The following is a 25,210-nucleotide window of genomic DNA, read 5'->3' as shown; positions in this document are numbered from 1 at the left end:
CTTGCAAAACGTTTTAATCTCGTGCATTGGTTTTAAATACCATCCCTGCAACACATTGACTAGTGTCCATTGCGGAACGCGCGCTGAGAACCACATGATCTGCCACCTCAATTAATGAGGGAGATCAAGTGGTCCACGTTTTTTACTATTTTCTGATTTTCATTTTATTTAGCTTATTTTTGTAAGACCCCAGTTTTGACCCTAAGATCCCTCATGCTATCTGATCATATGCATTAACATTGGTATCACATCTTGGCATCCCCCTTATCCCCTTATTCATTTACTAACCAAAATACGAAAAATATGTCTTTGTATTGTCTAACTGTTTTTGTAGGTAGTGCACATGCTCACCTTTGATTTATGAAGCTCATATCTAGGGTTTAAGACCCTCATTACAAGGAGCTCAATCAATAATTGATCTACTATGGATCTAGACATCATATATGGATCCCCATGAGATTCACATGTTATTTTAATCAAGAATTCATTAAGAGTTTGGAATTGGTTTGCCTTGGAAACCCTAGTTCATCTAGGTATCTTATGTAACTTCTTCAACAAGCTTCTTCAACAATGGATCAAATATCTCAAGGTATACTTCAAATTTCATAATCTTATGCATATATGATCTCCTGTGAGTCCCAAAAGTCAAGAGAATTGCAAGCTAGCAAGTTGGTTGATGGTGGTTGACCAGAGGAATTCATCTGATCAAAACTGTGGTTCCCTAGACCCTATCTCCTATACTTTTTGTCATATGAAAATGATTCCAAGAGAAAAGTTACTCTAAGTGAAATTTCAAAAAACTTTCATGTTGAGGTCTAGATCTATTTTTGCTTGGAAAGTCATTTTTTATGGTGAAAGATTATAGGTCATTTTGTCTACACCCTAATTTGGAGGTCAACTTCCCAAGACCATAACTTGCTCAATTTTTATGAGATGAAAGATTTACAAGTTGCACAATCAAATTCAATATATCTACTTCAACTTTTATGTTTGGAAGAAGAGATAATTCAACTTTTATGTTCATGTGATATGAGGATACATTATAGGTCATTTTTGACCAATGCCATTGAACAAGTGATTTTCCTCAACTTCAAAAATGCATAACTCCTTCATACTAAATCTAAATGAGGTCAAAGTTTTTACCATTTTGAATGACTTTGAGAGAGCTACAACTTTTATGAAGCAACGTTTCTCATTTTATGATCATATAAAAAGTTAGCCAAGGTGGAATAAGTGAACATATGGCTTGACACTTAGAATTTTTTTTTATATGTTTGATTTTCCAAACTTCCACCTCAAAATTCATTATGATCCAAGCTTCAAATGAAAAAGTGTTCAACATGAAAGTTGTTCATATTGATCTAATCTTTCCAAAAAGTCGAAATTCATCCCATTTGGACAAAGTATGAGTGACTTGCGCATGGATTGAACTTGGATGACCATTTGGCATCGTTGAACTTGCATTCCTCATACACAATTGCATGGCATACCAATGTGACTTCAGCAATGTTTGTACTCAATTTTGAACCTGAAGGGATCATTACATAGGTCTCTCACGCGCCCACGCATCCATGCAATGGACATTTCTATTTTTGGAACTTTGATTCAAGTGTGAAAATAACAATCATTTGGCCTATAAATAAAGCCCTTCATGCTCAGAATTAAAGACCCTGCATGCCAGCTTTGAATCCCCAGCTCCAAACCCTCTCATTCAAAGGATAACCTTGAGAATTTCCATTGGAAACCGAGTTTGAATCTCCACTATTTTGAGATTCAAATCTCCAAGAGTCATGTTTGTTTTGTTGATTCAATTCCATTCCATCAAGTGTCCAGAGCAAGGCCAAGTGCAATTGAAAGCAAGATCGTGTTCATACAGACCTACATTGAAGGTGATTTTCAGAATTTTTCATCTCTTCGATTTTCACTCAATTCTCCATAATTCTTCTTGATTTTTGGTTGTCTGAAGTCCTATCAATGTAGGTAATAAGATTGAGTTGCTTTGAGGTCAAATCGAAGCAACTCAGATCATGATCCTCAAAATTTAACTCCCTGTATCTTTCAATATACTTGGAGTTAGATGAAATTGAGGCCAGATTCGAGCTCTTGAGCATTTTTACTTTAAATTCGTGTCCACCTTTTTTATTTTGGTGATGGTTGAAGATGGACCAGTCCGGCGAGGTCCACCGGAGAAGAAGACCGCAGTTACAGCTCTGGTCGTGTGTTGGCACGTCTCAGACCATAAGATCCTTGCAAAACGTTTTAATCTCGTGCATTGGTTTTAAATACCATCCCTGCAACACATTGACTAGTGTCCATTGCGGAACGCGCGCTGAGAACCACATGATCTGCCACCTCAATTAATGAGGGAGATCAAGTGGTCCACGTTTTTTACTATTTTCTGATTTTCATTTTATTTAGCTTATTTTTGTAAGACCCCAGTTTTGACCCTAAGATCCCTCATGCTATCTGATCATATGCATTAGCATTGGTATCACATCTTGGCATCCCCCTTATCCCCTTATTCATTTACTAACCAAAATACGAAAAATATGTCTTTGTATTATCTAACTGTTTTTGTAGGTAGTGCACATGCTCACCTTTGATTTATGAAGCTCATATCTAGGGTTTAAGACCCTCATTACAAGGAGCTCAATCAATAATTGATCTACTATGGATCAAGACATCATATATGGATCCCCATGAGATTCACATGTTATTTTAATCAAGAATTCATTAAGAGTTTGGAATTGGTTTGCCTTGGAAACCCTAGTTCATCTAGGTATCTTATGTAACTTCTTCAACAAGCTTCTTCAACAATGGATCAAATGTCTCAAGGTATACTTCAAATTTCATAATCTTATGCATATATGATCTCCTGTGAGTCCCAAAAGTCAAGAGAATTGCAAGCTAGCAAGTTGGTTGATGGTGGTTGACTAGAGGAATTCATCTGATCAAAACTGTGGTTCCCTAGACCCTATCTCCTATACTTTTTGTCATATGAAAATGATTCCAAGAGAAAAGTTACTCTAAGTGAAATTTCAAAAAACTTTCATGTTGAGGTCTAGATCTATTTTTGCTTGGAAAGTCATTTTTTATGGTGAAAGATTATAGGTCATTTTGTCTACACCCTAATTTGGAGGTCAACTTCCCAAGACCATAACTTGCTCAATTTTTATGAGATGAAAGATTTACAAGTTGCACAATCAAATTCAATATATCTACTTCAACTTTTATGTTTGGAAGAAGAGATAATTCAACTTTTATGTTCATGTGATATGAGGATACATTATAGGTCATTTTTGACCAATGCCATTGAACAAGTGATTTTCCTCAACTTCAAAAATCCATAACTCCTTCATATTAAATCTAAATGTGGTCAAATTCGTTACCATTTTAAATTACTTTGAGAGAGATACAACTTTGATGAAGGAACTTTTCTAATTTGAAGCTCATGTAAAAAGTTAGCCAAGGTGGAATAAGTGAACATATGGCTTGACACTTAGAATTTTTTTTGACATGTTTGATTTTCCAAACTTCCACCTCAAAATTCATCATGATCCAAGCTTCAAATGAAAAAGTGTTCAACATGAAAGTTGTTCCTCTTGATCTAACCTTTCCAAAAAGTCCAGTTTCATTCATTTTGGACAAGATTAAATGGGATGCGCATGGCTTGAACATGAGTGATCCTTTGGCACAAATTAAACTTGAAACTTCCATACACCATTGCCTAGCATTCCAACATGATCTCAGCATTGCTTGTACTCATATATGGATCAGAAGAAATGATTTCATGGGCATGTACACTTCCATGCACCCATGCAATGTACATTTCTATTTTTGGAATTCCATTTCAAGTGTGCAAATATCAAACCATTTGGCTATAAATAGAGCCCTCTATGCTCAGAAACAAGGACCATGCGCGCCAGCTTTGAATCCATACCTTCAAACCCTCTCATTTCAAAGGATAACCTTGATAATTTTCATTGGAAATTGAGTTTGAATCTCACTATTTTGAGATTCGAAGCTCCAAGAGTCCTGAGCTTTTCATCCATTCAATTCTACTCCTTCAAGTGTCCTAAACAAGATTAAGAGCAAGCAAGAGCAAGATCAATCAAGCACAGACCTGCATTGAAGGTATTTTTCTAGAAATTTTCATCTCTTCGATTCTCACTAAGTTATCCATAATTCTCTTGGATCCTTGGTTGTCTGTAGTCCTACCAATGTAGGCAACAAGATTGAGTTGCTTTGAGGTCAAATTGAAGCAACTCAGATTGTGCACCTCAAATTTCAACTCCTTGTATCTCTCAATATACTTAAAGTTAGGATAAATTAAGGCCAGATTCGAGCTCAGAGGCATTTTTACTTTAAATTCATGTCCTTATTTTTAATTTTGGTAATGGTTATGGATGAACCAGTGTGGTGAAGCTCACAGGAGAAGGAGGCTGGAGCTTTGGCTCCGATGGTGAGTTGGCATCCATCAGAGCCATATAATCCATTTGAAATGATCTAATCTCGCATGTTGAAACTGATTACCACTTGTGTTGCGCGCTGACTCATGACCATGGTGGAATGCGCGCTAGCAACCACTTGATCTGCCACCTAAATTAATGAGGGAGATCAAGTGGTCCACGCTTTTTCTTATTTTCTGATTTTCATTTTATTTGGTTTATTTTCATTAATTTATATTAATTTTAATATTGATCCAAAAAATATGAGAGTTTCACAAAAAAAAAATTAAATAAATTCCTCTTTCATTTTCTGAATTAAAATTATTTTTTGGATCATTATTAATATTTTTCATGATTTAATTGATTTTGTGAATATTTTTAATTATTTAAAAATAGTTTTAAGTTTCCAAAAAATATGATTTTTTTTCCAAGGTCCTTTGACCTTGTTTGACCTATGATAAATCTCATGGCCATTTCTTTGGCGTTTTGATAAGGTTTTAGGATTTTGATAAACCATAATTTAATTTAATGCATATTTTAATTGATTTTAATTATTTAAATGCAAAATAAATTGTGTTGAGCTTCTAATTTTGACTTGTTGAGTTTGACTTGTGTTGTTGGGCCTTGGTCAAGGTTGATTTGACTTTGTTGAGTTAAAATCATTGGATTTAGGGTATTGATGAAATGTACATTTCATCTTCCAAAATGAATGATTTTAATTTGGTAAAATTCCTCCTTTGTCCAATTTGTGTTGATTCTATTCCCCCTCCTTCTTCATCTCAATCCCCTTCTCTATTCATTCATGTCATGAACCTATGATATCTCTGTATCCTAAGACTAGTTGATTGCAAAATCAACATGAGTATGTATGAGATTAGATCCACTCTTTTGCATATTCCTTTTGTGTGTGTTATGTTTTAGGAGCATAGTTCATTATATTATGTCTCTAACATGCATTAACACCATAATTTCTATTACCCGACCTCAAATAGTTGTGACTTCTACATAAGTCCAATTACGATTGCTTAACATAGCGCTAAATTTGTGACACAAAAGGCATATCATTCTAGTAAGTGAGATTGTAAGTATTCCCTCTTTCATGGCATTGTGTGGAAACTTGGAATTTTTTCCTTCCTTTGGAAGATGTCTTGGTTCAAGGATCCATGCTTGTGAATAGTGGGTTGAGTGTTCTCCAAAGAATGACTTAAACAAAACAAAAAGCAAAAAAAAATACTAACTTCTAATCAACTAACAACTAACATTTAATTTCAAGCCATTTACTTTTTATGAACTTTAATTTCAAGTCTTATTTCATTTGCCATTATTCATACCATTCAATTTGTTTACTTTAATGCTATTTTTACTTTGCCCACTTGAGCCATACTTTGTGAATATATTGTGTTTGTATATACTTGTTTGTGTTTGTGGTTATTTGACCTTAATGTACATAATAAGAATAAAAACCCTAAAAAACATTTTGTATGGACTGTTGGATTTGATATGAGACATTGGACATAGAATTAGGCAACACTTCCTATGCAAAGGACTTGGGCAATGCCAACTTTCATGAAACCAAGTGGTTGTGAAATGAACTTTCATCTGATACAAATATTTAAGATCCATTTGAGTTCATCTGCAACATGATCATATTGAAGCTGTTATTTTGAACTTGTGTCTAATGCCTACCTTTGAAGTCATCTGATACATGGGAAAATATGAAGAAGATCATGGAGTTGCTAAGTTTGGATGTGGCTGTCTTTATTTGATGCCTTTCTCTTCACCTTGCTATTTGTGTATTGATATTGCTTGATTCTAAAGTCCAAGGGAAATTTGGGTTTCTATATGACATTCTTGTCTATTGGATTGCAACCCATTGGTCAGATCTTTTCAACTCTTAACTTTTAAATTTGTGCTTAGGATTAGTCTCTTCATCTCCTTCCCATTTCTTTAATTTCAAATCTCTCCCCCTTTTAAAATATTCTTTGCTTGTATTTTCTAAACTTAGACTTTATTGCAAATTAAAAACTTTGGCCTTATGCCATTGCATTTTCAAACTCTTTTCTTACTCAAACTTGTAAATGAATCTAATCATATTGACTTAAAATTTCAAAATACAAAAAGAACTAACACTCATTAAAACCTTTTAGGCCTTTTGTGCCTCTTTTAAACTTAAAATTTTGTTAAAAGCAACTCATTCACTTTGAAATTGTTATCACGAACTACGAGGTTTTGATCCCTCATTTTTATGTTGGTACATAGGCATAAGTCCGAAGGTCTTGTCAAACACAAAAAATATAATTAATAAATTCTTTTCTCATCCCTCCACTCTATTTATTGCAAACATCATTTGTACAAAAATACATATGCACACAAGAAAGGGCTCCCTAGGAGTACCTATGACACTTTGGGTGCTATCACCTTCCCTCTGTGTAACGAACCCCCTTACCTGTAATCTCTGGAATTTTATTAGTTTTGATTTGAAAACTTCTTATCTTTGGGTTTTGTTTGTACTTTTCCCTTTTCCCTTGGAAACAATAAAAGCGCGGTGGCGACTCTGGTTTTATTGACGTTAAGTTTATTCATAGCTTAATGGTCATGAATTTACCGCTACATTTTTCATTAATTCATATTAATTTTAATATTGATCCAAAAATATGAGACTTTCACCAAAAAAATTTAAATAAATTCCTCTTTCATTTTCTGAATTAAAATTATTTTTTGGATCATTATTAATATTTTTCATGATATAATTGTTTTTGTGCATATTTTTAATTGTTTAAAAATACTTTTAAGTTTCCAAAAATAATGATTTTTTTCTCCAAGGTCCTTTGACCTTGTTTGACCTATGATAAATCTCTTGGCCATTTATTTAGTGTTTTGAAGAGGTTTTAGGGTTTTGACCAACCATAATTTAATTTAATGTATATTTTAATTGATTTTAATTATTTAATTGCAAAATAAATTGTGTTGAGCTTTTGATATTGACTTGTTGAGTTTGACTTGTGTTTTTGGGCCTTGGCCAAAGTTGATTTGACTTTGTTGAGTTAAAATCATTGGATTTAGGGGATTGATGAAATGTACATTTCATCTCCCAAAATGAATGAATGATTTTAATTTGATAAAAGTCCTCCTTTGACCAATTTGTGTCGATTCCATTTCCCCTCCCCCTTCATCTTAATCCCATTCTCTTCTCATTCATCTAATGGACCCATGATATCTCTACATCCTAAGGCTAGTTGATTGCAAAATCAACATAAGTGTGGATGAGATTAGGTCCACCCCTTTTATGGGTTGATGAGTCAGTCATCCTAACCTGTAATATCCGATAGATGAAATTAAGACTCTGGTAACTTTTTAGAACATGATCTACAGGTTTTTATCCTTAGTTCACTCCTTTTGGATGGTTCTTGTAGCGGTAAATTCATGATCATCAAGTTATGGATAAGCAAGACATCAAATAACAAGAGTCGCCACCGCGCTTTTATTATTTCCAAGGGAAAAGGGAAAAGTACGAACAAAACCCAAAAGTAAGAAGTTTTCAAATCAAAACAAATAAAATGTCAGAGATTACAGGTAAAGGGGTTGGTTACACAGAGGAAAGGTGTTAGCACCCAAAAAGTCATAGGTACTCCTAGGGAGCCCTTTCTTGTGTGCATATGTATTTTGTATAAAATGGTGTTTACAAACAAATAGAATGGGGGGATGAGAAAAGAATTCATTAATTATATTTTTGTGTTTGACAAGACCTTCGGACTTGTGCCTACGTACCAACATGAAAATGAGGGATCAAAACCTCATAGTTCGTGATACAAATTTCAAAGTGGGTGCATTGCTTTTAATAAAAATTTAGTTTGAAAGGCACAAAGGCCTAAAATGGTTTGAATAAGTTAGTTCTTTTTGGCTTTTTGAAAGTTTAGGTCAAGTATAGTTAAGTCTATTTACAAGTTTGATTTAAGAAAAGAAGTTTGAAAATGCAATGGCATAAGGCCAAAGTTTCTAGTTTGCTAAGTGGTCAAAGTTTAGAAAATAACAAGTTCAAACAAAGAAGTTTTTCAAAAGGAGGAAGAGATTTTTGAAATTCTAGTTAACAGACTTTCGATGTCACACTGGATGTTATGACATCCAATTCTGCGCAGACAAGAATTATGCAGAACTTAAATGTAAAGGACAGTAAATAACACAGACAATTGTTTACCCAGTTCGATGACAAACACACCTACGTCTGGGGGCTACCAAGCCAGGGAGGAAATCCACTATTAGCAGTATTAATTTAGGCCTTAAACCAACTGTTTAATCCTATCACTTAATACCTACCCAATGCAATTTCAATCTAAACTAAGACCAGAGTTCCTACTCACTCCCCCTCAATCACCACAGTGATTACAACCTTTAATTAGTTTAAAGTTAAATGGTGAAGTTATACTTTAAACAACTCTTGATTGTGCTTAACATCTTTAATCAAGAAACACAACACTCACGCTTAAAAGCTTAGAGTGACACAACAATTACAACTCAATGAACACCCTAGTCCAATGCAATCATCTAGGTGATAATTGCTTGGCTCACAAATACAACCTAATACAAAACACAATTAAAGTAAAACAGTGAAATATGATGATCTAATAAATGCTTCACGCTTCAAACCCCCTGAGTTGCTGAAAGTAGGATTGCCATCCTTTTATAATGCAGCACTTGGGCCTTGTACTTGTATTTCCTAAAATTAAGGTTAAGCAAGTTAACCTAATTTCCACATATTAGGGTGCTAACAAATAGGTTATTTGTTAGGTCTATTAATTGTAGCTCAGTTGTTAGTTTCCTGGATTTTAGCTCAGCTGTTGGATTCCTGAAAAATAGCCTGAGAAAAATACTGAAACAGAAAAACTAACTAGCCTACACTTTAGCATATGCTGTCAGGAATGAATGTCATAACATTCAGTTTGACGTCCAGAACATAGGCCATATGCTAGGTCTGTTATTCTCCTGAAAAACAGACTGAAATAAATACTAAACTATAGCAGAAAAACCAACCTGCCTATAATTCAGTATCTGCTGTCAAGGATGAATGTCATAACATTCAGTTTGAATTCAAACAATAGGCTATGTGCCAGGTCTATTATTCTCCTGAAAACAGACTGAACTGAATACTGAACTGTAGCAGAAAAACCAACCTGCCTATACTTCAGTATCTGCTGTCAAGGATGAATGTCATAACATTCAGTTTGACATTCAGACAATAGGCTATGTGCTAGGTCTGTTATTCTCCTGAAAAACAGACTGAACTAAATACTGAGCTATAACAGAAAAACCAACTATTCTATAGTTCAGTATCTGCTGTCAGGGATGAATGACATAACATCCAGTTTGACATTCAGTAAATCCTGTATTAGCTAATCCTGCAGCATACTACTCAAGCATGTCATGACATCAGTCAAGACATCAGAGTACAATTAGTGTTTTAACACAAAATGCAGCCAATCAAACATCTACAAACTCCCCCTTTGGCAAATTTTTGGCTAAAACAACTTGGTATCACAACAGAGTTCACAGCAGCGGAACACACACATCCAAGCAGAAAATTTAATTAGCTAATACACTCAGCACATATAGAAGTTGAACAGCAACACACTCAGCATACATAGAGGTTAAAAAAACTTCAAACAACAGCAACACAAGTAGATAGCAAACAATAACACACTGATCAACACACTCATCACACATAGAAGTTGAACATCAAGCTGCAGCATAACCTCTGGATTAGAGGATCTTCAACATCTGTTCAAGCAAATAACAAATCTGTTGTCCTGGGATACAGGTGTTACTCAGCAAATAACAAATCTGTTGTCCTGGGGTACAGGTGTTACTCCCCCTTTTTGTCAAAAATGTTGCCAAAGCAACACTTAATAATACAGACCACAACACCTAATCAACAAAAAAAACACAATCTTGATTTTACTTCATAGTTTCAATCAAGAAGTCACACTCTTGATCTTGCTTCACAGCTTTAGTTAATTTTAAATGAGTAGGTGCAGGAGTTCTTTTATGACTAGCATTATCCATACCAAACTTCTTAACTATGTTCTTGGCATATTTGCTTTGGGAGAGAAACATAGAATCCTCCATTTGGTTAACTTGCAGTCCAAGAAAATAAGTCAATTCCCCAACCAGACTCATTTCAAATTCAGATTGCATCTGGTTAACAAAATGTTTCACCATTTTATCTGACATTCCACCAAAGACAATATCATCCACATGAATTTGTGCAATCATGATTTTGCCATCTTCATCCTTCACAAACAAGGTCTTATCTATACCTCCTTTTCTGTACCCATTAGAGGTCAGAAATTCAGTCAACCTTTCATACCAAGCTCTAGGAGCTTGCTTCAACCCATACAAAGCTTTCCTCAACTTGTACACATGTTTTGGCAGGTTAGGATCACATAACCCTTTAGGTTGTTCCACATAGACTTCTTCATTCAAGTAGCCATTTAAAAAGGCACTCTTCACATCCATTTCGAACAATTTGAACTTCAGAATGCAGGCAACACCTAACAGCAATCTTATTGATTCAAGCCTTGCAACTGGTGCAAAAGTCTCATCAAAATCAACCCCTTCAACTTGAGTATATCCTTGTGCCACTAGTCTTGCTTTATTCCTAGTGATTACTCCTTTCTCATCAGACTTGTTCTTGTAGATCCACTTGGTACCAATGATGTTAGTCCCTTCAGGTCGTGGAACTAACTCCCAAACTTCATTCCTTTTAAACTGCTCCAGTTCATCTTGCATGGCATTGATCCAATATTCATCAGTCAGGGCTTCTTTCACATTTTTTGGTTCAACCTTGGATACAAAACAGGAATTTGAGTTGTTCTCCCTTGATCTGGTAGTCACACCATTATTGGGATCCCCTATGATAAGATCCTTAAGGTGGTCTTTTTGAATTCTGATAGAAGGCACCTTGTTGGATGCATCTACCTCAAATTCAGGAGGAGTATCCTGTACCTCTTCAGTCTTGACTGGTATGTCTGTTGAAGTCTCAAGGAATGTTCCAACATCCTCTATGGCATTGGCTCCTTCCTCTTTATCATCCATAATCACATTTATGGATTCCATCAGGACATTGGTTCTGGAGTTGAAAACTCTGTAAGCTTTGCTGTTAGTAGAGTATCATAGGAATATACCCTCATCACTTTTGGGGTCCATTTTCCTTCTCTGTTCACGATCTGTAAGAATGTAACATTTGCTTCCAAAGATATGAAAGTACTTCACAGTAGGTTTTCTACCTTTCCATATTTCATACAGAGTGGAAGAGGTTCCCTTTCTCAAGGTAACTCTATTGTGAACATAGCAAGCTGTATTCATAGCTTCAGCCCAAAAGTGCATAGGAAACTTCTTTGCATGAATCATAGCTCTAGCAGATTCTTGAATAGTTCTGTTTTTCCTTTCAAATATCCCATTTTGCTAAGGAGTAATAGGTGAGGAAAATTCATGACTTATCCCTTCAGATGAGCAGAACTCGTCATACTTGGAATTTTTAAACTCCGTCCCATGGTCACTTCTAATTCAGACAACACAACTATCCTTTTCCCTTTGGAGTCTGATGCACAGATCTTTGAAGACATCAAATGCATCTGATTTTTCTCTGATGAAGCTTATCCAGGTGTATTTGGAATGGTCATCAATAACCACATAAGCATATCTCTTCCCACCCAGACTTTCAACCTGCATAGGTCCCATTAAGTCCATGTGCAAAAGTACCAGAGTTTTGGATGTTGTAGGATATCCCAGCTTAGGATGTGACATCTTGGTTTGCTTGCCAACCTGGCATTCTCCACAGATGATGCGTGCTTTTCGCAAGTTTACGAACGCGTCAGAGTAATATAAAAAATTATCGAATCCACAGAGACCAAGTGTCAATCTATCGTTATCTGTCGTTATGGTGTTTATCAAAGGCAATCAAAATAGGTGTTTTTTAGAGTGTGCAATAAAAGTAAAGTATTGAAATAAATTTAATTAATAAAGACAGGGTCGAATGTAATTCACGTAATCAATTAATAATCCAAGTACTTGCTAGTAGAGCTACTTATGGGCAGTGTTTCCTAATTTGAAAAGAACTAATTTAACAGGAACTATCGCTTTCGCGTATTCAGAACCGAGTTGTACTCCCTAATCAAACCCTCTTATTGTCACTTATAAAAAGGCGCGCATTGCGTTAGAGTAGTAAACCTATTTTTAAGAAATATAGTATCTTGACTAAGTTGAAAAGTATTATAACCTGGATTTCTTAATCAAAAGAGGTTCTCACGAACCAGACTCTAAACTTATAAACGCGTCCAAAAATAGTTTTAAAATCTCTTTTTCTTCTTAATGTTAAAATCTCCTAATGAACTAAACAAAGCGCTTTCGCTGTTTTTGAAATAGTTAAAAACAATTAAGTTTAAAAAGACGTTGGACGGCTTTCGATCTTACCCAACGGAGTTGAAGTGCTGGAAAACTTAAGTTGAAAGTTAAAATAGCCCTTAAGTGTTTCTACGAACAATTGTACGGATTACTGGTTCAATTACGATCCTTACATTCTAACCTTATAAATTTAGTTAGACATGGTAAAGTAAAAGTGCATTAAAATAAATAAAAGTAGTGCAAGTGCGGAAAGTAAATAAAAGTAGTGCGAGTGAGAGAAATAAATAAATTTAAAGCGAGTGCGAGGAAATAAATAAAAGTAAAGCGAGTGCGAGAAATAAATAAAGTAAAGCGAGTGCGAGGAAATAAATAAAAGTAAAGCGAGTGCGAGGAAAATAAATAAAGTAAAGCGAGTGTGAGGAAATAAATAATTTAAAACGAGTGCGAGGAAATAAATAAAGTAAAGCGAGTGCGAGGAAATAAATAAGATAAAGACAAGTAATAAAAACCTGCTCCAATCGGAGGGTTGAATAAATTGCAAAGGGGAAATGAAAATGGCGGCAGGATTAACTTCCTTCCAAAGTGCTCCAAACTCGATTACAGACTCTATCACAGACTCGATTACACAATTGTGGTAACACTCCAATGCGAAGCGATTACCACTTTATAAAACTGAATATATGCCTAAGTGAAACAAAGTTGCTCTGAGTTTGCCTCTGCTCTAAGTTTGGATGATTGTAAAAGTGAATTCGAGTTTCTATTTATAAGCAAGTAAAAAGATGGAAATGACTTGGATGCCCTTCAACTTGAAAATGGAGGGAAACTGTTTTCCTCTTGTGGCGCCCGCCACAAGGCCAAAGTGAGGCGCCTTAGTGGATGTAGTGGAGAACGTGGGAGTTGAGGGAAGTTGAGCTTGGACACGTCATGGCTTGGTTTGTGGCGCCCGCCATTGGGTAGGCCATAAGCACAAAATGCTGAATTTTATGGTTTTTGGCTCTTTTTCATTCCTTTTCTCGATCGGGGCTCCGATTAAAGTAAAAACCTGAAAACAAAGGAAAACTACCAATAACACAACAAAATGATAATAAAACGACTAGAATGCATGTGAAATCGGAGTCAAAAATACGGTAAATTTTAGTGTTATCAAACTCTCCCATACTTAAACCTTTGCTTGTCCTCAAGCAAAACATTGAAAAGCTCATAAAAGAAAATTTGTGTAAACGAGTGCTTCAGGTAAAAAATCTAAGTTCAAGTCGGGATGCAGTGATAGGTACTAACTGAGAGAACTAAGGGTATCATGATGACACTAATCCGCAAATACGGACATAAACTTCATTCCTATATTAACCAACCCATATTATCCCACAATACCTAGGCTTGCCTCTTCATCTCTTTTTGTGTCCTTTTCATTCAGGCGCAATCACATTAAGCCCGTTATCCGTACATGCTTCATAGTAGAGTGGCCTGTTAGTGATTATGATCAGAGCTTGGGGGTTTCTGGCACATAAACATGTGTAAACCCTTTTATTGGACCCAACTGTAGTTGTGGGGGATCGGATCGTAATCCGCCCTACCGAGTTCAGTGCCAGATACCTCTGAACCAACTAGCAGTGGGTACTGCTTTTCTTTTTCTTTTTCTTTTTCTTTTTGTAGCAATTTTTTACAATTCTTTGGTTTAAATGACTTTGTGAGGGTCACCTATACCGGAGTTGCCTTTTTGCTTTCTTTTATTTTTTTTGTTTTTCTGGATCACTCACTTATTTGCATCGGTCCCCTACGTAGAGGATGCGTAGGCCGGAGCTGACTGCTGAGATAAACTACCGAGGACTTATACGAAAATGATGATTAAGACCATGGTATATGGGGTTTCGGGAATGATTCCTATATTTACGAAGCTTATGGTGCTAAAACAGATACTGATGTTTCGCAAAGTTCTCCCAAGTCACCGCATCCTTACTCAAAACATGTCTTTAAAACCTGAAAACTTTCTGAATAACACTATTTTCTTTTGCAAAATTTTTTGGTGGGGCTAAAGGTATGGGGAGGTAGGATTGTACTAAAGATCTACTATATTTGGTGACTCTTCAGACTCATGCATTATACTAAAAAGCAAAATAGACAACTAAAAGGAAATAACAAATAAATAAACTATCTAAAAACAGCAAAGAAAAAGCGATAAAGGAAAAACGAGAAAAACAATAAAGAAAAGACGATAGAGTCTCCTCCCACACTTAAATCGAACATTGTCCCCAATGTTTCGAAATAAGATAAGGAAGAGTTACCTGGCAACCTATTGCTGACCACTAGTGCCCTCGCCATCCTGAGGTGGATGACGGGATCGGGTACGACGACGGTCTCTCTGATCCATCCTCGCCTGCAGGGCATTCTGAGCGGTCCTCACCTCTCGAAGGTTACCTATAATGGAACCTTGAGTGGCTTCAATTAGTGCCATGTGTCTCTGGTGGTAGTTTTGTTGACGGGCCTGTGTATTTGTGATCGTTTGCAGAGACTGTAGAACAGTGTCATAGGACCTGTCTGTCCTCCGCTACGACTCTCGCATGAAGTTCATAGTATCCGTCATTTGTTGCTGGAGGGTAGAGAGGAGTTCGTCACGCCTTTGCTCTCTAGCCATGTGGTCACGCCACATCTCCTCTGTGATATAGAAGCCAGGAGTGGTACCTGCAGAAGAAGAAGATGGTGTGGTGTGTGGTGGTGAAGGATGATGGGGGGACACATGGGGTATGGGAGATCTCTCTCTCTGATCATATTCATCATCAGTGTCGTGTCCCGCCTCATCAGGAAGGTTAGGAGGAAGAGGACCCAAAACAGGTGGGGCATCTAAAGCGTAGGTCCAATTCCTTTCATCTCGTACATCTGTACGTCTAGAACACGTTTCTGGCACCAGAGGCCCGAACTTTTCCATCGCAAGCTGACTATGCAGCTTATGCTAATTGGCCTGTGGGCAGGCCAAATTTTATGGGGGGTGCAGGAGGTAGTGCTGACCCAAATGAGGAGATGGAGGATGTTCTCGAAAGTGTAGGTGGTGATGAAGAGGAAGAGGATTGAATTTGTGGAGAGTGTTGAATTTTTGAATTTCTTTTACCATGACTTTATCTTAGCACTTTAATTTTTTCTTAGCACTTTGTTTTTGGGAATTTTGTAATGTACTTTTTGGTGGCTCTAGTTCACCATGACTTTACCTTAGCACTTTAATTTTTCTTTAGTATTTTTATAATTGCATGAGTACTTTTTGAAATTTAAGTGTGTTTTTAATCAAATTGGTTTACCAACAGTTTTATTTAATTGTTCTTACGCTTAAGTCAAGCCTAAAGCAACCAAGAATTGTTCGCAAAGAAAGAAGCATAGGATACTTCGAGTGGTGATGATAAGAATTAGTGTCGGCATTTCAAGGTACACTTTATCGTTTTCTAGACTTAACATGAGTAGTTTAATGGTGTGTGCAAATTTCAGTTCATAATTTCATTGAAGTATATGTCAGTGTGAATCAAAATAGGACTTAACCATTTGTGAGGAAGCTTTCCATTGTACACTAAAAAAGCGGGAAACCGAGCATTATTTTGACTCATTCTTATCATGCTAAATCATGCATCAATCTAATGTTGTGTGAAATTTTTGAAAATGATAGAGGCATTGTTTGTGAGAAAAACCACTTGACCAAAAAGCTTAAATCAACTAACCTTGTGAGGAGTAATCCTTAGTTAACCCCCTTTGAGCTTATTTTAGGATTCATTTGATTGATCATTGTAAAATCAATTGAAAATTGTGGAATAAATGAATCCTAATTTCTTTCGTATCAGTTGAAACCTCAAACCGAGTTGTTTGCAAAAATATTGCCTTTTGCTTATGTTTAAGTAGGGAGCATTATTGAATAAATTTGGTTTTGGAATCTAAAGTTGGGGAGAGTAAAGTGAAAAGTTGATTAGAAACTTGGAAAAGTGAGTTTCTATGAAAGGGTAAGAATATGAAAAGAAACAAGAAAAAGAAATCACCCTTGAAACCATAGAGCATAGAAAAAAAAAATTTAGAAAAAGAAAAGCAAAGTAAATGCTCATGGTTGTGTGGATTTGAAAAGAAAAAGAAAAAGAAAAAGATAGGGACCAAGGAAAAGGAAATTGTGTAGAGTTGAATCTTTGGGAATGCTCCCTTAGGATAAGCAATTTGGTTGAAGTCCTTTAATCTTATCCTTTCTTGTAATCTAAGCCACATTACAACCTTTGAAAGACCTCTTGATTCTCATTTTTCACATAATTTGGTACTTGTTGTGATAACCGCATGATTTGAGTTGTTGTTGATTTAACTGCTTGGATGAGTGAAAGTAACCCTTCATGTTATTCATCGATATTGATGTGTGTGTAAGTTTGATTCAAATTTGACATGTATGACTTTGAAATCCTTGGAATGATTTTTGCACTTTACCATTTCCCTTATTTATGTTTTGTCTAGAGTTGAGATAAGTGAATTGAGAAAACGCCAAACGCTTTTGAACCATTTGAATGTCCTTGATGAATTCTTGTGTAAATCTTTTTGTGTCACGACTTTGGTTGTAAGGGTGGAAACTTTTGTTTAGGGACAAACAAAATGCTAAGTTGGGGAGAGTTGTTAGGGACCAATTAGTACTACTTTTTATACCATTTTATTGGTCCCTTTTACCAAGTTTTGATGTAATTACACACTTTTATCTTCACTATTTTGTATAAATGCAATTAGGTTTAATTTATTTTGTTTTGAATAGTTATTTCACATTTTATGTTAGTTTTGTAGAATTGTGGATAAGCAAGACCTTGGATTGCAACAATACATTTTGGAGGAAGCTTGCCAAACAAGGAAGCTGGAGAAGCAACAGTTCGCGCCGCGAAGGCTGCGAATCCAGCAAGCTGACCAAGGGTCAAAAGTGCTGCTGTGCAGGAAAAGTTAATTGCCATTTTGATGTCTGCCTGGGAATTGCTTTTCTGCTTTAGATGACAAAGTCCAATTAGGGAAATGTCAACCTTTTTGGTAGAGACAAAATAGTTTAACCTAGGGCATTGAAACATTATTCATATTCATTCACACATTGTGCTGTAGAGCTTTTGTAATAGAGAAAAACAGAGTTTTTCTTCAAAACCCTTCTGCTTTGTAACAATGGTGATGAGGAGCTAAACTCCCTTTTGTCAAGATTGGAGGTAGTAGCTATTCTCATCTGTTTATGTATTCACTTTGATTTATATATGAGATAGAGATTGTTGATGTATTGATTACTGTTTTTGCTTTAAGTTGAAAACCAGATTTGAGTAGTTGTCGAGAGAGATTACTCGAGTTTAGACATAAAACAGATTTTCAAGTAGTGAATAAGTTGTAGAGATAGATTTATTCATTACTATTCTTTGATATTGAACATTCAAGGTTGCTATATTGATAGTTAGGTGGAGAGATCGTCTAAGGATCAATATAGTAACTATCACGATATCATTTAGACATAAATGACTTTGAGAGGATATTTGAACATCATCAATAATCTTGAATCTAATTATTTATCATAGGGAATCATAGATATTTGAAATAGTGAACTCCAATCTTGCCAAACTTTTATATTTGTCTAAAACCACTTAATAGTCTTTGTTAACTTTCACTCACAAAATATTTCTCCAAACAAAACAACCCTGTTACTTTCTTAACTTATAACATTTGAATTATAGAACGGCGGTAATATTACCCAATCTCTGTGGATACGATACAAAAATATTTGCCGAAGATATACTCTTTCAACAGATGTCATCTTCCTGAGAGGAACCACGGAGCATGGCTACTTCTTGCTTGAGTTCTGCGATCTCCTGATATAGACAGTCGGCTTCAGTAGCATGGGTGAGATCAGACACTCCCATCTGTAAAGTGAGGTCTGCCACCTCCTGTCTAAGCGCTGCGATCTCTCTACGACACTCAGCAATCTGAGTGCGGATGTCGGGTGTCTGCAATGAAAGATTATTAGAGAAAACAGTAATTCTGGGAGATGGTGGTGTAGGTGTGTATTCAGCAATGGGTGGCGATCTCGGCTCCTCAACGGTCTCTCCCTGGCCCTCTAGAGCATAACTCCAATTCGCTGGATCATGCACACTGGTCATCATAGGGTCTGGCAGTGTGAAGCAATGGATAACCTCACAGTCGACTAGCAATCAGAACTGATATGGGTGGAAAGAGGCTCTCCTCATCAATCCTCTGGTCAAACAGAAGTCGATGTCCATGGTCGTGTACCCACAGTAGGTCCGAAGATGTAACAACTTGCGAGGCAGACCTAAAGCGACAGCAATCTGCGTGATGATTCCGCCAACATGGATGACTCCTTCGGTGGATCTGGAGATACCGCTGAGACTGTATAATAAAAAGTTCCCACATGCTACTGGGCGAGACTGGGATGCACAGAATAATAGGAAGATCTCCTCTTCACTCAGTAGTGTCTCTGCATCCGGCCTTCCCAGGAAGGAATGTGCTAATATCATCTGAAAGTATCTGAAGGCGGGGTTATGTATGACATGAGACAGCTGCATAGATGGATCCTGACTTCCGCCACCTGATATATCACTCCAAAACTTCTCAACCTCCTTACCCAGGAAATATCCCATAGGTGTCTCTGGGATAGCATCAGGAGTAGTCTGGAAGCCCAATAAGTCGCCGAACTCTTTCTGGCTGAAGGAGTACTCAACCCCGAAAAGCCTGAAAGCAGCATACCCATCTGGTCCAGAATATGGGTCATAGTCGAATGAACTTAGGAACTCCAAAGTCAGGTTCCTATATGTGTTACTCAAGTCATCAGCAAACTCGTCCCAGTGAAGCTGGTGGCTAAGGAATCAGATACTCGGCTCGATACCCAGTGCCTCCATACAGTGCTGATCAGGGTAACATGTGGGTGCCATAGGGCGCTGATACAAAGCAATGTAGCGCTCCCTCTGAGCATTATCTCTATAGGCCATGTGCATGTCATCGAAATCCTGCATCCTGTAAAAGTTAAGGAAGTGATTCTAAAAATACAAACCATTCAAATCTTAGTCTTAATGCAAAATATGATAAAATAAAATAAAATAAAAAAGTAAAATTAAATAAATGAGAAATAGTAAAATGAAAGAAAAACCATGGGTTGCCTCCCACGCAACGCTTGTTTAACGTCAATAGCTTGACGATTAGAATCTATACACCTGTAGTAGTAGGGATTGGTGGATCAATCAGGGTGTGGCTTGAGTAGTATGCTGGAATGTCTCCTCCTTCGTAGAGCTTCAGTCTTTGTCCATTTACAATGAATGGACTACAGGTTTCGTTCTTGATTTCTACGGCCCCGGATCTCAGAATCTTGGATACTTCGAAAGGACCAGTCCATCTTAAACGTAGCTTTCCAGGGAAGAGTCGTAACCTAGTGTTGAAAAGGAGAACATAATCGCCTATATTAAAGTTTTTCTTTACTATTCTTTTGTCGTGATAGGCTTTTGTTCTTTCTTTGTATATTTTTGCATTCTCATAGGCAGATTGCCTAAGTTCTTCTAGTTTATGAATGTCAAGGGTACGCTTTTCTCCAGCGGCTAGGTAGTCTAAATTCAAAGTTTTAATGGCCCAATAGGCCTTATGCTCTAATTCGAACGGTAAGTGACAAGATTTTCCATAAACTAGTTGATAAGGAGTAGTTCCTATAGGGGCTTTGAAAGCGGTTCTATAGGCCCATAATGCTTCTTGAAGCTTCTGAGACCAGTCTCTCCTAGAAATAGAAACAGTTTTCTCTAGGATTTGTTTTATCTCCCTATTAGATACTTCTACTTGGCCACTAGTTTGTGGATGATATGGTGTTGCTACTCTATTCCTAACTCCATATTTTCTTAAAAGTTTGTCAAATATTCTCGATATAAAGTGTGATCCTCCATCGCTTATGACTAAACGTGGTGTTCCAAATCTAGGGAATATATAGTTTTTAAATAGTTTGATTACTACCCTAGTGTCGTTTGTGGGTGCAGCTATAACTTCAATCCACTTAGACACATAGTATACAGCTACTAAGATATACCTGTTCCCTAAGGATGGTGGAAAAGGTCCCATGAAATCTATACCCCATACGTCAAAGAGTTCTACTTCCTGAATGTTTCTTAGAGGCATTTCATCACGTCTTGAAATGTTTCCAGTGCGTTGGCATCTATCACATTTGACAATGCAAGCATAGACATCGCGCCATATGATAGGCCAGAATAGGCCAGCTTGAAGAATCTTGGCGTATGTTTTAGAGGTGCTCGCATGTCCATCATAAGGTGCAGAATGACAATGCTCGATAATACTATTTACCTCTTCTTCTGGAACGCAACGGCGAAAAATGCCATCTTTACCCCTTTTGAAAAGGAGCGGTTCGTCCCAATAGAAGTTTCTCACATCGTGGAAGAATTTCTTCTTGTGGTGGTAGTCAAGATCAGGGGGTACTATATCAGCAGCTAGGTAATTAACGAAATCTGCATACCAGGGTACGTTACTTATTGCTAAGGAATTTTGGGAATGCTCATAATGATCTAGGTTATTATCTTCAATGGTTTCTACTCTAGCAATCAGTCTATCATAGGCAAAATCATCATTTATGGGTATTAGTTCTGGTTTTAGATGTTCTAGCCTAGAAAGGTGATCAGCTACTACATTTTTAGTGCCTTTTTTTTTGTCTCTTATGTCTAAATCAAACTCTTGTAGTAATAGAATCCATCGGAGTAATCTGGGCGTGGCATCTTTTTTACTTAATAGGTAACGAATGGCAGCATGATCGGTGTAAACAATAATTTTTGCTCCTACTAGATAAGATCTAAATTTGTCTATAGCGAAAACTACAGCGAGTAATTCTTTTTCAGTTGTTGTGTAGTTAAGTTGGGCAACATCTAGGGTTCTACTGGCATAATAAATGACATGTAATTTTTTATCTTTCCTTTGTCCTAGAACGGCTCCAACTTCATAATCACTAGCATCGCACATTATCTCAAAAGGTTCTGACCAATCTGGTGGTTTCATAATGGGTGCAGATACTAATGCTTGCTTTAAAAGATTAAATGCGTCATTACATTTTTCGTCGAAAATGAATTCAGCATCTTTCATTAAAAGTCCAATTAAAGCTTTAGTTATTTTGGAGAAGTCCTTAATAAAACGCCGGTAGAATCCAGCGTGTCCAAGAAAGCTTCGGACTTCTCTGATGGTTTTTGGGGGTTTTAGGTTTTCTATAACTTCTATTTTAGCTTTATCTACCTCTATACCTTTTTTGGAAACTATATGTCCTAAAACTATTCCTTCGGTTACCATGAAATGACATTTTTCCCAGTTTAGCACGAGGTTCACCTCCACGCATCTCTCCAGGATTTTCTCAAGGTTAGCAAGACAATTATGGAAATCAAATCCGTAAACTGAGAAATCATCCATAAACACTTCCATGATACCATCTAGGTAATCTGCAAAGATTGACATCATGCATCGTTGGAAAGTAGCTGGGGCATTACAGAGGCCGAACGACATTCGTCTGTAGGCAAAAGTTCCATAAGGGCATGTAAAGGTAGTTTTTTCTTGATCTTCGGGGTGGATAGGTATTTGGAAGAATCCAGAGTATCCATCTAGATAACAGAAGTAAGAGTGTCTGGCTAGACGCTCCAACATCTGGTCTATAAATGGTAAAGGGAAATGATCCTTCCTAGTTGCTTTATTTAATTTTCTTTAATTTATACACATCCGCCATCCTCCTTCTAAATGTTTTGCTACATGTTCGCCTTTATCGTTTTGCATGATTGTGATGCCTCCCTTTTTAGGTACTACATGCACAGGGCTCACCCACCTACTATCCGAGATCTGATAGATTATACCTGCCTCAAGTAACTTAAGAACTTCCTTTTTAACAACATCACTCATTATAGGGTTTATTCTTCTCTGATGTTCCCTAGAGGGTTTTGAATCTTCTTCTAGTGAAATCCGATGCATGCATACAGATGGACTTATACCTTTTAGGTCAGAGATATTATATCCTAAGGCTGAGGGATATCTTCGTAAAACGTCTAAAAGTTGGTTCGTTTCCTTTTGGCTCAAGGTAGCACTAACTATAACTGGACGGTTCATCTTTTCATCGAGGAACTCATATCTCAGGTTCTTAGGCAGTTCCTTAAGTTCTAAGGTTGGTTTCTTAGGGCATGGCATAAGATCTGCACTAAGGGATAAACATTCGTAAAGGTTATCATCGATGTAGGGTTTCTTAAAGTCATCATCTTCCCTTATGAGAGTTGATGGTAACTTAATTGTTTTTATAATTTCTTTTTGTTCTAATTCTCTAACACATTCATCAATGATATCTAAGGCATAACACGAGTCTCCCATCACTGGTGCCATAAGAAATTTCGAAAGTATAAATTCTATTTTCTCGTCACCTACCTCAAATGTCAACTTTCCTTTCTTGACATCTATTATGGCTCCTGCAGTCGATAAGAATGGTCTACCTAGAAGGATTGGTATGTCATTGTCCTCTTTGATGTCCATGACAACAAAATCAGTAGGGATAAATAATTGACCTATCCTAACAGGAACATCTTCTAAAATGCCTATCGGATATCTAACAGATCTATCGGCTAACTGAAGTGACATCTTAGTGGGCTGTAATTCTCCTAAGTTTAACCTCTCACAAACTGCTAAAGGCATTAAGCTCACACTAGCTCCTAAGTCTAGAAAAGCTTTTTCGATGACATGATTACCCAAAAGGCAAGGAATGGAGAAATTTCCAGGATCTTTATCTTTCTTTGCTAATTTGTCCTCGGAAATAGCATTACATTCCAAAGGCTTCGGATCGTCAAGTCTACGTTTGTTGGTAAGGATGTCTTTGAGAAACTTTGCATAAGAAGGTATTTGGGTGATGGCTTTTGTGAAAGGGATTTCTACATGAAGTTTTTCTATAACTTTAATAAATTTTTGATACTGTTTATTGATCTGGGTTTGTTTGAGTCTTTGGGGAAATGGTATAGGTGATTTATATGGCGGGGGTGGTACGTAAGTTTTATCTTTAGGTTCTTCTCCTTTCTCTCGACCTTCCTGGTTTTCAGATTCCTCTGGTTCCTTTACTTCGTCAGTGGGTTGGGTACATTCCTTAGAAGTTTCGGGTTCACTCAATCTAGGGTTTGGTGGCTCATCATAAGCATTCCCACTTCGTAGGGTAATGGCATTGGCTTGTCCTCTCGGATTTTGTTGAGGTTGTCCAGGGAATTGTCCTCCAGGTGTAGTCTGAGGGGCTTGGTTTAAAGCTACCTGAGAGGTCTGGGTTTCAAGCATCTTGGTATGAGTAACTATTTGGTCAACCTTGATTCCTAACTGAGTAATCAATTCGTTAACATGAATGTTTTGGTTCATGAACTCCTTGTTTTGTTGGGTTTGAGCGGTGATAAAATTTTCCATAATTTTCTCAAGGCTCGGTTTTGGTGGCACAGGTTGCATAGGTTGATTTGGTCTCGGGGCTTGATAGCTAGGTCTCGGAGGTGCATTATTTTGGATTGGGTAATTATTTTTATAGGAGAAGTTCGGATGATTCCTCCATCCAGGGTTATAGGTATTCGAGTATGGGTTCCCTTGGGTGTAGTTCACTTGCTCAGAGTGGGTTTCGTTTAATAGACTGCATTCTGCGGATTGGTGTCCTTTGGTTCCACATATCTCACAATCCGACGAAACTGCGGCTTCAGTATTCGGGTTTATGCACATATGTTCGACTTTGAGGGCTAATGCGTCCATTTTAGCTTGCATCATGTCTATAGAGCTTAGTTCATGCACTCCTCCTTGGGCTTCCTTCTTCTCAACTGTCGCTCGTTCGACTCCCCATGATTGATGGTTTTGAGCCATATCTTCGATGAGGGCACTAGCTTCAGGATAAGGTTTGTTCATCAGAGCACCGCCTACGACAGCGTCGATGGTCATCTTTGTGTTGTAATGAAGTCCATTATAGAAGGTTTGAATGATTAACTAATTTTCTAAACCATGATGTGGGCATGCTCGTAACAACTCTTTATATCTCTCCCAAGCTTCGAACAACGATTCTCCTTGGTTTTGGGTAAATCTAGTTATATGGTTTCGAAGAACGGCGGTTTTACTCGGGGGAAAATATCTAGCAAGAAAAACTCTTCTAAGGTTATCCCAAGTCGTAATGGAATTGGGTGGAAGGGAATCTAACCATGATAGGGCTTTATCTCTGAGAGAAAAAGGAAATAATCTTAAATGTATTGCCTCAGGAGAAGCTCCATTGGTTTTAAAAGTGTCTGCTAATTGAAGAAATATTTTTAAATATTGGTTTGGGTTCTCAGTAGCGAGACCCGCGAATTGTCTCTGTTGCACTAGTTGCAACAGGGATG

General features: G+C 37.0%; 1 non-coding gene across 1 annotated transcript; it reads left to right on the top strand.

Moving 5' to 3' along the window:
* The first annotated feature begins 24,834 nt into the window (after nt 1–24,834).
* On the top strand, nt 24,835–24,941 carry LOC127117192 (small nucleolar RNA R71). Its single transcript, XR_007801950.1, has one exon. It is a non-coding gene; the product is annotated as a small nucleolar RNA R71 (small nucleolar RNA).
* Nucleotides 24,942–25,210: the final 269 nt, after the last annotated feature.

This window comes from Lathyrus oleraceus, chromosome 1 (assembly GCF_024323335.1).
Source record: "Lathyrus oleraceus cultivar Zhongwan6 chromosome 1, CAAS_Psat_ZW6_1.0, whole genome shotgun sequence".
Taxonomy (NCBI): Eukaryota; Viridiplantae; Streptophyta; class Magnoliopsida; order Fabales; family Fabaceae; genus Lathyrus; species Lathyrus oleraceus.
This window is presented reverse-complemented; position numbering and strand designations above follow the sequence as displayed.